This window comes from Tursiops truncatus, chromosome 8, assembly GCF_011762595.2.
Source record: "Tursiops truncatus isolate mTurTru1 chromosome 8, mTurTru1.mat.Y, whole genome shotgun sequence".
Taxonomy (NCBI): domain Eukaryota; kingdom Metazoa; phylum Chordata; class Mammalia; order Artiodactyla; family Delphinidae; genus Tursiops; species Tursiops truncatus.
In genome coordinates, this window is record NC_047041.1 from 69,942,803 (window position 1) to 69,956,031 (window position 13,229).

Here is a 13,229-nt window from a genome sequence, read left to right on the forward strand (position 1 = left end):
ATCCGTGTAACATGTTGGACTCTTTACAAACATTATCTCATTTAAATATTAACCCTATATAGTAGGTATCCCCAGTTTACACGGGAGGTAACTGAAGTATAAGAGGTCAAGCTACCTGGGTGAAAGTACATAGTAAGAGGCACAGATGGAATCTGAGGAAGTAGAAGACTGTCCTGCCATTCATCAAGTTGGCAGGCAAGTTGGGGGTTGGGGGGACGGACACAGATAAAGCTAGCTGCAAAGTTGGCAAGAATTATTGTTTCTCTTAAGGATACACGGTAACCATAAAGTGTTACAAATGATCCCCTTCTAGAGGGACCACTGCTTTCTTACTCACTGAAAAACCTTGTTTTCTAAAATCACAGAGTATCCAAAACGTCGTTGTTTGAAATTATACCAGTAAAAAAGAAACACCCTATTTTTGCCTAGAGGTTCTTAGTCGCTTTGATACAGAGAGACTGCCTTGATTTTCAACCTAGGTGAGAGTTTCAGACGAGTTCTGGATACAACAATCCATATCTACCTTAACTTTGTAATATCCAAGGAAACAGGACCCTTGGTCCATTAGCAGTCCTAAACTGATGTTCACCCATTTACAAATAGCCCTGTTTCACTCTAAGCCTAATCAGAACACTGCTTCCCTCAGTTACACCTAAAATTCTGCCCTTTCCTCAAATCCCACAATAATTCTATATTTTCCTGCCCCATAGCTCCTTTGGTGTGCAGTCTCCCTCATAGTAAGGAGTCATTTTACCTGACTTTGTCACCTGCATGCTTGTCCCTGGTGGTTTGGGGCTGACTGGGCTAGTGACAGGTTTGAATCCAGGTTTGCCTGTAGTAGAGTCTAATGTGTAAATGCCAGGCTAAACTGGAGATTATTTAAGCTTTATTCATATATTTTGTCAATGCTCTTCAGCCAAATACCATCAAGAACACTCCTGTAGTTGAACAAGTTTGGTTTATAACTCGTTGCAGCAGGAGAGAACATATACCATGGGGAACTGCAGGGCACCTCAGTAAGAGGGTGTTAGAAAGGACTCATTTAGGACCTGAGCTCTGGTTGGATGATTTTGAGGAGGGTACAAAGAAGACAGGGTTCACCCAGGCTGTTAGAAAGTGGGGACAATTCTATCATTGAGTATCTCAATAAATCTTATTTATTAGAAGGACAGATTAGAGCAAAGCTAAAGCAGCATCATTCACATTAGTCAGGATAGGCGGATATGTGGCATTTTATGGCTTGCATACTGTTAACGTTTTGTCTGTGTTCAGACATGATTATGAAGTGGTCTTGTTTTTGTGTTGATGTATCGTGGTCACAGAGTGGCCTCGCCTGATGTTGATGGTCTGTGAAATAGTTCATGTCCAACAGGAGAACATTAAGACCTAGCTGTCAGGCCAGCTCATAGCAGTAGTACCAATAGTAGTAGTACCAATAGTACTACCAGCTGGTAGTACCAGGTCAGTTCCTGGATGTCAAAGGATGCTCTTCTTCCTTCTCAGTACCTACATATATATATGCATGTGTGTGTGAATATGTGTGCATATGCATACATGCATAACTCTATTAAAATCATCTAAAATTCCAACTATAAAATTCAAACAAAAACTGACATTTGAGATGTTTTCCATTTTATTAGGGGTGGCATATATATTTATGACTTAGGCATGGGTTATATATTTTTTTTCTGGGAGTGAGATTATATATTTACTTTATTGAATATGTAATACATTCACATGATTTGAAAAATTTTTTGAAGTACAGAGAAAATCTTCTTTCTGTCCTTCCCTTATCTGTTCAATTCCCACACTCTCCCAATAGGTAACTACTATTATTAGCGAATTGTATATCCTTCCAGAGATACTCATTATGTTGATAATACATAGGAATGTGAAATATCTCCTGGTGTTTCTTCTCTAAACTTAAAACAGATAACAATGCAGTTTCGCCTCTTCCTTTTCTAATCCATCTAGGAAATATTTCTGTTTTAGTACATAAAAGCTTCCGCATTCCTAGGGAAGTTTTGTTTGAACTTTATTTAATGATGTACATTTTATCTGTTTTCAATCTTCGCTAGCATAAAAATTGTTGCAATGAATACCTTTGTCCATCGTCATTTCACACATTGGGGAGTACAGCCTTAAAATAAGTTCCCCAAAATGAAATTATTGTCTCAAAGGGTGCACTCACTTGTAATTTTTTTTGTTTGAATTTTATTTATTTATTTTTATACAGCAGGTTCTTATTAGTCATCCATTTTATACACATCAGTGTATACATGTCAATCCCAATCTCCCAATTCATCCCACCACCACCTCTACCCGCTGCCACTTTCCCCCCTTGGTGTCCATACGTTTCTTCTCTACATCTGTGTCTCAATTTCTGCCGTGCAAACCGGTTCATCTGTACAATTTTTCTAGGTTCCACATATATGTGTTAATATACGATATGTGTTTTTCTCTTTTGACTTACTTCACTGTGTATGACAGTCTCTAGATTCATCCATGTCTCTACAAATAACCCAATTTCATTCCTTTTTATGGCTGAGTAATATTCCATTGTATATATGTACCACAACTTCTTTATCCATTTGTCTGTCAATGGGCATTTAGGTTGCTTCCATGACCTGGCTATTGTAAATAGTGCTGCAATGAACATTGGGGTGCATGTGTCTTTTTGAATTATGGTTTTCTCTGGGTATATGCCCAGTAGTGGGATTGCTGGGTCATACTATAATTCTATTTTTAGTTTTTTAAGGAACCTCCATACAGTTCTCCATAGTGGCTGTATCAGTTTACATTCCCACCAACAGTACAAGAGGGTTCCCTTTTCTCCACACCCTCTCCAGCATTTGTTGTTTGTAGATTTTCTGATGATGCCCATTCTGACTGGTGTGAGGTGATACCTCATTGTGGTTTTGATTTGCATTTTTCTAATAATTAGTGATGTTGAGCAGCTTTTCATGTGCTTCCTGGCCATCTGTATGTCTTCTTTGGAGAAATGTCTATTTAGGTGTTCTGCCCATTTTTGGATTCGGTTGTTTGTTTTTTAAAATTGAGCTGCATGAGCTGTTTATATACTTTGGAGATTAATCCTTTGTCCATTGATTCGTTTGCAAATATTTTCTCCCATTCTGAGGGTTGTCTTTTCATCTTGTTAGTAGTTTCCTTTGCTTTGTAAAAGCTTCTAAATTTCCTTAGGTCTCATTTGTTTATTTTTGTTTTTATTTCCATTACTCTAGGAGGTGGATCAAAAAAGATCTTGCTGTGATTTATGTCAAAGAGTGTTCTTCCGATGTTTTCCTCTAAGAGCTTTAGAGTGTCTGGTCTTACATTTAGGTCTTTAATCCATTTTGAGTTTATTTTTGTGTATGGTGTTAGGGAATGTTCTAATTTCATTCTTTTACATGTAGCTATCCAGTTTTCCCAGCACCACTTATTGAAGAGACTGTCTTTTCTCCATTGTATATCCTTGCCTCCTTTGTCATAGATTAGTTGGCCATAAGTGCATGGGTTTATCTCTGGGCTTTCTATCCTGTGTCATTGATCTACATATCTATTTTTGTGTCAGTACCATATTGTCCTGATTACTGTAGCTTTGTAGTATAGTCTGAATTCAGGGAGGTCTGATTCTCCAGCTCTGTCTTTTTCCCTCAAGACCGCTTTTGCTATTCGGGGTCTTTTGTGTCTCCATACAAATTTTAAGATTTTTTGTTCTAGTTCTGTAAAAAATGCTATTGGTAATTTCATAGGGATTGCATTGAATCTGTAGATTGCTTTGGGTAGTATAGTCATTGTCACAATATTGATTCTTCCAATCCAAGAACATGGTATATCTCTCCATCTGTTCGTATCATCTTTAATTTCTTTCATCAGTGTCTTATAGTTTTCTGCATACAGGTCTTTTGTCTGCTTAGGTAGGTTTATTCCTAGGTATTTCATTCTTTTAGTTGCAATGGTAAATGGGAGTGTTTCCTTAATTTCTCTTTCAGAGTTTTCATCATTAGTGTATAGGAATGAAAGAGACTTCTATGCATTAATTTTGTATCCTGCAACTTTACCAAATTCATTGATTAGCTCTAGTAGTTTTCTGGTGGCATCTTTAGGATTCTCTATGTATAGTACCATGTCATCTGCAAACAGTGACAGTTTTACTTCTTCTTTTCCAATTTGTATTTCTTTTTCTTCTCTGATTGCCATGGCTAGGACTTCCAAAACTATGTTGAATAATAGTGGTGAGAGTGGACGTCCTTCTCTTGTTCCTGATCTTAGAGGACATGCTTTCAGTTTTTCACCATTGAGAATGATGTTTGCTGTGGGTTTGTCATTTATGGCCATTATTATATTGAGGTAGCTTCCCTCTATGCCCACTTTCTGGAGAGTTTTTATCATAAATGGGTGTTGAATTTTGTCAAAAGCTTTTTCTGCATCTAATGAGATGATCATATGGTTTTTATTCTTCAATTTGTTAATATGTTTTACCACATTGATTGATTTGTGTATATTGAAGAATCCTTGCATCCTTGGGATAAACCCCACTTGATCATGGTGTATGATCCTTTTAATGTGTTGTTGGATTCTGTTTGCTAGTTTTTTTGTTGAGGATTTTTGCATCTATATTCATCAGTGATACTGGTCTGTAATTTTCTTTTTTTGTAATATCTTTGTCTGATTTTGGTTGTCAGGGTGATGGTGGCCTTGTAGATTGAGTTTGGGAGTGTTCCTTCCTCTGCAGTTTTTTGGAAGAGTTTGAGAAGGATGGGTGTTAACTCTTCTCTAAATGTTTGATAGAATTCACCTGTGAAGCCATCTGGTCCTGGACTTTTGTTTGTTGGAAGATTTTTAACCACAGTTTCAATTTCATTACTTGTGATTGGTCTGTTCATATTTTCTGTTTCTTCCTGGTTCAGTCTTGGAAGGTTATACCTTTCTAAGAATTTGTCCATTTCTTCCAGGTTGTCCATTTTATCGGCATAGAGTTGCTTGTAGTAGTCTCTTAGGATGCTTTGTATTTCTGTGGTGTCTGTTGTAACTTCTCCTTTTTCATTTCTAATCTTATTGATTTGTGTCCTCTCCCTCTTTTTCTTGATGAGTCTGGCTAATGGTTTATCAATTTTGTTTATCTTCTCAAAGAACCAGCTTTTAGTTTTATTGATCTTTGCTATTGTTTTCTTTGTTTCTATTTTATTTATTTCTGCTCTAATCTTTATGATTTCTTTCCCTCTGCTAACTTTGGGGTTTTTTTGTTCTTCTTTCTCTAGTTCCTTTAGGTGTAAGGTTAGATTGTTTATTTGAGATGTTTCTGGAGGTACGCTTGTATTGCTATAAACTTCCCTCTTAGAACTGCTTTTGCTGCATCCCATAGGTTTTGGATCATCATGTTTTCATTGTCATTTGTCTGTAGGTATTTTTTGATTTCCTCTTTGATTTCTTCAGTGATCTCTTAGTTATTAAGTAGTGTATTGTTTAGCCTCCATGTATTTGTATTTTTTACAGATCTTTTCCTGTAATTGATATCTAGTCTCATAGCATTGTGGTCAGAAGAGATACTTGATACAATTTCAATTTTCTTAAATTTACCAAGTCTTGATTTGTGACCCAAGATATGATCTATCCTGGAGAATGTTCCATGAGCACTTGATAAGAAAGTGTATTCTGATGTTTTTGGATGGAATGTCCTATAAATATCGATTAAGTCCATCTTGTTTAATGTATCATTTCAAGCTTGTGTTTCCTTATTTATTTTCATTTTGGATGATCTGTCCATTGGTGAAAGTGGGGTGTTAAAGTCCCCTACTATGATTGTATTACTGTCGACTTCCCCTTTTATGGCTGTTAGCATTTGCCTTATGTATTGAGGTGCTCCTATGTTGGGTACATAAATATTTACAATTGTTATATCTTCTTGGATCGATCCCTTGATCATTATGTAGTGTCCTTCTTTGTCTCTTGTAATAGTCTTTATTTTAAAGTCTATTTTATCTGATATGAGAATGGCTTCTCCAGCTTTCTTTTGATTTCCTTTTGCATGGAATATCTTTTTCCAACCCCTCACTTTCAGTCTGTGTGTGTCCCTAGGTCCTAAGTGGGTCTCTTATAGACAGCATATATATGGGTCTTGTTTTTGTATCCATTCAGCCAGTCTATGTCTTTTGGTTGGAGCATTTAATCCTTTTACTTTTAAGGTAATTATTGATATGTATGTTCCTATTCCCATTTTCTTAATTGTTTTGGGCTTGTTATTGTAGGTCTTTTCCTTCTCTTGTGTTTCCTGCCTAGAGAGGTTCCTTTAGCATTTGTTGTAAAGCTGGTTTGGTGGTGCTGAATTCTCTTACCTTTTGCTTGTCTGTAAAGGTTTGAATTTCTCCATCAAATCTGAATGAGATCCTTGCTGGGTAGAGTAATCTTGGTTGTAGGTTTTTCTCCTTCATCACTTTAAATATGTCCTGCCACTCCCTTCTGGCTTGCAGAGTTTCTGCTGAAAGATCAGCTGTTAACCTTATGGGGATTCCCTTGTGTGTTATTTGTTGTTTTTCCCTGCTGCTTTTAATATTTTTTCTTTGTATTTAATTTTTGATAGTTTGATTAATATGTGTCTTGGCGTGTTTCTCCTTGGATTTATCCTGTATGGGACTCTCTGTGCTTCCTGGACTTCATTAACTATTTCCTTTCCCATATTAGGGAAGTTTCCAATTATAATCTCTTCAAATGTTTTCTCAGTCCCTTTCTTTTTCTCTTCTTCTTCTGGGACCCCTATAATTCAAATGTTGGTGCATTTAATGTTGTCCCAGAGGTCTCTGAGGCTGTCCTCAGTTCTTTTCATTCTTTTTCTTTATTCTGCTCTGCAGTAGTTATTCCCACTATTTTATTTTCCAGGTCACTTATCTGTTCTTCTGCCTCAGTTATTCTGCTATTGATCCCTTCTAGAGGATTTTTAATTTCATTTATTGTGTTGGTCATCATTGTTTGCTTGCTCTTTAGTTCTTCTAGGTTCTTGTTAAACGTTTCTTGTATTTTCTCTATTCTATTTCCAAGATTTTGGATCATCTTTACTATCATTATTCAGAATTCTTTTTCAGGTAGACTGCTTATTTCCTCTTCATTTGTTAGGTCTGGTGGGTTTTTACCTTGCTCCTTCATCTGCTGTGTGTTTTTCTGTCTTCTCATTTTGCTTATCTTACTGTGTTTGGGGGGGTCTCCTTTTTGCAGGCTGCAGGTTCGTAGTTCCCGTTGTTTTTGGTGTCTGTCCCCAGTGGCTAAGGTTGGTTCAGTGGGTTGTGTAGGCTTCCTGGCGGAGGGTACTGGTGCCTGTGTTCTGGTGGATGAGGCTGGATCTTGTCTTTCTGATGGGCAGGTCCACGTCTGGTGATGTGTTTTGGGGTGTCTGTGGCCTTATTATGATTTTAGGCAGCCTCTCTGCTAATGGGTGAGGTTATGTCCCTGTCTTGCTAGTTGTTTGGCATAGGGTATCCAGCACTTAGCTTGCTGGTCATTGAGTGGAGCTGGGTCTTGGTGTTGAGATGGAGATCTCTGCGAGAGCTTTCACTTGATATTTGATATTACGTGGAACCGGGAAGTCTCTGGTGGACCAATGTCCTAAACTCGGCTCTCCCACCTCACAGGGACAGGCCTGACACCTGGCTGGAGCACCAAGACCCTGTCAGCGACACATCTTAGAAGAAAAGGGAGGAAAAAAGAAAGAAAGAAAAAAAGAAAGAAAGCAAGGAAGGAAGGAAGGAAGGAAGAAAGAAGGGAGGGAGGGAGGAAGGAAGGAAGGAAGGAAGGAAAGAAAGAAAGAAAGAAAATAAAAAGAGATAAAGTTATTAAAATAAAAGCAAAAATTATTAAAAATTAAAGTAATTAAAAGAAAGAAAGAAGAGAGCAACCAAACCAAAAAACAAATCCACCAATGATAACAAGCGCTAAAAACTATACTAAAAAAAAGCACCGGACAGACAGAACCCTAGGACAAATGGTAAAAGCAAAGCTATACAGACAAAATCACACAAAGAAGCATAAACATACACACTCACAAAAAGAAAAAAAGGAAAATATATACATATATATATATACAAAAAAAAAAGGAAGAGAGCAACCAAATCAATAAACAAATCTACCAATGATAATAAACTTTAAATACTAAACTAAGATAAACATAAAACCAGAAACCAGTCAGTCGCATACAGAAAAACCCCAAGTCTACAGTTGCTCCCAAAGTCCACAGCCTCAATTTTGGGATGATTCGTTGTCTATTCAGGTATTCCACAGATGCAGCGTACATCAAGTTGATTGTGAATATTTAATCTGCTGCTCCTGAGGCTGCCGGGAGAAATTTCCCTTTCTCTTCTTTGTTCGCACAGCTCCTGGGGTTCAGCTTTGGATTTGGACCCGCCTCTGCGTGTAGGTCGCCTGAGGGCGTCTGTTCCCGCCCAGACAGGATGGGGTTAAAGGAGTGGCTGATAAGGGGGCTCTGGTTCACTCAGGCCGAGGGGAGGGAGGGGTACGGAATGCGGGGTAAGCCTGCGGCGGCAGAGGCCAGTGTGACGTTGCAACAGCCTGAGGTGCGCCGTGCGCGTTCTACCGGGGAAGTTGTCCCTGGATCACGGGACCCTGGCAGTGGCGGGCTGCACAGGCTCCCGGGAGGGGCAGTGTGGAGGGTGACCTGTGCTTGCACACAGGCTTTTTGGTGGCTGCAGCAGAAGCCTTAGCGTCTCATGCCCGTCTCTGGGGTCGGCGCTGATAGCTGCGGCTGGCGCCCGTCTCTGGAGCTCATTTAGGCAGTGTTCTGAATCCCCTCTCCTCGCGCACCCCGAAACAATGGTCTCTTGCCTCTTCAGTAGGTCCAGACTTTTTCCCGGACTCCGTCCCGGCTAGCTGTGCCGCACTAGCCCCCTTCAGGCTGTGTTCACGCAGCCGACCGCAGTCCTCTCCCTGGGATCCGACCGATGACTGAGCCTCAGCTCCCAGCCCCTGCCCGCCCCGGTGGGGGAGCAGACAAGCCTCTCAGGCTGGTGAGTGCTGGTCGGCACCGATCCTCTGTGCGGAAATCTCGCCGCTTTGCCATCTGCGCCCCTGTTGCTGTACTCACCTCTGTGGCTCTGAAGGTTCCCCCTCACCCACCCACCGTCTCTGCCAGTGAAGGGGCTTCCTAGTGTGTGGAAACTTTTCCTCCTTCACACGTCTGTCTCAGAAGTGCAGGTCCCGTCCCTATTCTTTTGTCTCTGTTTTTTCTTTTGCCCTACCCAGGTACGTGGGGAGTTTCTTGCCTTTTGGGAAGTCTGAGGTGTTCTGCCAGCGTTCAGTAGGTGTTCTGTAGGAGTTGTTCCACATTTAGATGTATTTCTGATGTATTTGTTGGAAGGAAGGTGATCTCCATGTCTTACTCCTTCGCCATCTTGAAGGTCTCCCCCCCCCCTTTTTTTTTAAATAGACATTTTTTTTTTTTTGCGGTACGCGGGCCTCTCACTGTTGTGGCCTCTCCCGTTTGGGAGCACAGGCTCCGGACACACAGGCTCAGTGGCCATGGCTCACGGGCCTAGCTGCTCCGTGGCATGTGGGATCTTCCCGGACCGGGACACGAACCCTTGTCCCCTGTAACGGCAGGCGGACTCTCAACCACTGTGCCACCAGGGAAGCCCCCTAAATAGACATTTTTAAGAGCACCTTTAGGCTCACAGCAAAGCTGAGCAGATGATACAGAGTTCCCTTATACTGCCTGTTCCCACACATGCACAGCCTCTTCCCCTATCAACATCTCCCACCAGAGTGGTATATTTGTTACAATTGATGAACCTATACTGATGCATCATTATCACCTGAATTCCACAGTTTACCTTATAGTTCACTCTTGTCCATTCCTTGAGTTTGGACAAATTTATAATGGCATGTATCTACCATTATAGTATCCTACAGAGTAGTTTCACTGCCCTAAAGATATTCTGTGCTCTGCTAATTCATCCCTTCCACTCTCCTAACTTCTGACAACCACTGATGTTTTTACTCTCTCCATAGTTTTGCCTTTTTCAGAATGTCATGTAGTTGGAATCACACTGTTCAGATTGGCTTTTTTCATGTAGTGATATGAATTAAAGATTTCTCCATGTCTTTTCATGGCTTGATAGATCATTTCTTTTTAGGGCTGAATAACATTCCACTGTCTGGATCTGCCACAGTTTCTTCATTCATTTATCTGTTGAAGGACATCTTGGTTGCTGCCAAGTTTTGGCAATTATGAATAAAGCTGCTAGAAATATCTGTGTGTAGGGTTTTGTATGAACATAAGTTTTCAACTCATTTTGATAAGGAGTGCAATTGCTGGATCATATGATAAGAGTACATTTAATTTTGTAAGAAACTGTCAAGCTGTCTTCCAAAAAGTGGCTGTAGCATTTTGCATTTCCACCACAATAAATGAGAGTTACTGTTGCTCCACATCCTTCTCAGCACTTGGTGCTAACAGTGTTTTGGATTTTGGCCATTCTAATAGGTGTGTAGTAGTATCTTACTGATGTTATAATTTGCAATTCCCTAATGACATATGATGTTGAGCATCTTTTCATATGTTTATTTGCCACCTGTATATCTTCTTTGGTGAGCTTTCAGGTCTTTTGCTCATCTTTCAACTGGGTTGTTTGTTTTCTTATTGTTGAGTTTAAAGAGTTCTTTGTATATTGTGAATAACAGTCCTATATCACATATGTCTTTTGCAAATATTTTCTCCTGGTCTGTGACTTGTCTTACTCTCTTGAAAGATGAGTCTTTTTATCATGATGAAGGGCCATTCTAGTTCTTTACTATGAACTGTCTGTTCAAATCTCTTGATGGGTTGCACTTTAGAGCCATTTGGTTGTTAGATTCTAGCAGAAATTACCTCTTTCTAAAGTCATTCATGTCTCCACTCACAAATCCTTCCAAACTGGAGTCTCAGATCAACACATACTTTTATATTTATACCTGTGAAGCTAATTCTGAATGAAAAGAAATCTGGTGATAAAACTGTCTTCTGCAAATTCCTAATTTTTAGGCCAATAATTTTTGCTGGCAATAACCACTTACATTTCACTATCACGTAACTGATAGAGAGCAAACTTGATCTTTACTGTTATGTTGGAAATGGTTTGTAACAGCTCAAGAGAGCCAGCTGTTCAATTTTTGGGAATTTTGTGAGCCAACTGTTAAACAATGCAATTATTAAAAATTAACTTTTGGGCTTCCCTGGTGGCACAGTGGTTGAGAATCTGCCTGCTAATGCAGGGGACATGGGTTCGAGCCCTGGTCTGGGAGGATCCCACATGCCGTGGAGCAACTAGGCCTGTGAGCCACAACTACTGAGCCTGTGTGTCTGGAGCCTGTGCTCCGCAGCAAGAGAGGCCACAATAGTGAGAGGCCCACACACCGCGATGAAGAGTGGCCCCCGCTTGCCACAACTAGAGAAAGCCCTCGCACAGAAACGAAGACCCAACACAGTCAAAATAAATAAATAAATAAAATACTTTGCAACAACTTTCAGATTGTTACCTTATTAGGACCTCACAGTAAATAGTTTAAAAAAATTAACTTTTATAAACTTACAATTAAATAAATTACATCAAGAACAAAGACAAAAAAATGATCAAAACTCATCACTTCCTTATTCTGCTACATTTTACCATTACCTATGTTCTTGAAGGCATTTACGTCAACTATCTGCAGGGTGGAAATCTTATATAACAGTGTGTAATACTGCACATCTCTTCCCAGTTCTGCACTCAATGACATTGCAAAAATGGCCACGGTAGGAGTATTTATCCCTGCAAATGCTACAAATCAGGGCTTTTCTCTCTCCCCCTCCCAGAGGGACAGTTGTTAACCATGAACTAGCCCTCTATTCATTGCTGATGTGTTGGCTAGGGAGCAGACCAAACATGCCACTCATTCAAAAGGAGTTCAGAGTATTCAGTCAACCTGGCTCCAAATTTGCCTCAGTTAATTTATTTCATTATTATTATTATTATTAAAATTAATTAATTAATTAATTTTGGCTGCTTTGGGTTTTTGTTGAACAAATCAGAGATAAAGTAGAGCAGACATTTAGGATGATTCCTAGTATGTTTGGAACACAAAAAATGGCAGCTATTATTGGCTATTACTCAGATGCTTATCAGATGAGAGGCAACGTAGCATGGGCTCTGGAGGTCAACTAAGGTTTGAATCTGATTTTGGTACTTATTAGCTGCGTGCCCTCGGGTGAGTTGCTTAAATTCTGTGTCTCTTTTTCCTCATCTCTAAAATGCAGATAATAACAATTACCTAATTCATGCAAGTGTTGTGATAATTAAATGAAATAATGATGTAAAGTGTTCTGAATGGCATATAGCACACAGTAAATGCCTGAAAAGTGGTTGCTATTATTCCAGACTAAAGCACTTTCACATATATATATTTTTCACATATATTTTCTAATATTCACAAAGATCTATGAGGATTTTTTTTTCATTCTTTTAATTGAAAATTTTCAAACATATACAAAAGTAGAGAGAATACTATAATGAATCCCTAGGTACCCATCACCCTGTGTCAACAATTAACATATTAGCTAGTTTTGTTTCAACTATACACCCACCCAACTTTCCCCCTACATTTGGATTATTTTGAAGCAAATCCCAACCATCACATCATTTCATTCAGTATATATCTCTAAAAGATAAGAAATCTTTTAAGAGTTTATTAACCTCTTTCGGGAATTCCCTGGTGGTCCAATGGTTAGGACTCCCCACTTTCACTGCTGAGGGTCCAGGTTCAATCCCCGGTTGGGGAACTAAAATCCTGCAGTGGTGTGGTGCGGCCAAAAAAAAGAAAAAAAGAAAAATAATTTATTAGCCTCTTTCAATAGGCTGATTAACTGAGGCTCAGCAAGGTGAAGTAACATTCCCAAAGGGACCAAGCTGGTAAGTGTATTAACCAAAATTCAAATATAAACCTGACTTCCTTTACATTGCCATTTACTGACTGATATAAATATTCACAGTCGGAAGGTTAGACATTAAAACTCTAAGCTTCAATAGTAAATCTTAGCATTTTAAAATTTAAAAAGAGAATAGACTTGTGGTTGCCAAGGGGGAGTGGAGGAGGGAGAAGGATGGACTGGGAGTTCGGGGTTAGTAGATGCAAACTATTACATTTAGAATGGATAAACAACAAGGTCCTACTGTCTGGCACACAGAACTGTATTCAATCTCCTTGGGATAAAC

General features: G+C 39.4%; 1 protein-coding gene across 5 annotated transcripts in view; it reads right to left on the reverse strand.

Annotated features, from left to right (window-relative positions):
- LOC141279368 (uncharacterized) overlaps positions 1-13,229 on the reverse strand; it is a 55,920-nt gene that overhangs the window by 10,111 nt on the left and 32,580 nt on the right. Inside the window, exons 4-5 of one of the 5 annotated variants that reach the window (XR_012333480.1) lie at positions 12,711-12,804; positions 1,474-7,672 (exon numbers count right to left, since the gene is read on the reverse strand). The exons of 1 other annotated variant lie outside the window; for it this stretch is intronic. The gene's annotated coding sequence lies outside the window, so the exon portion shown is untranslated. Of the gene's footprint in view, positions 1-1,473; positions 7,673-11,376; positions 12,805-13,229 lie in introns of those variants that run through there. 3 more of the 5 variants (XR_012333479.1, XR_012333481.1, XR_012333478.1) reach the window with 3 other exon arrangements.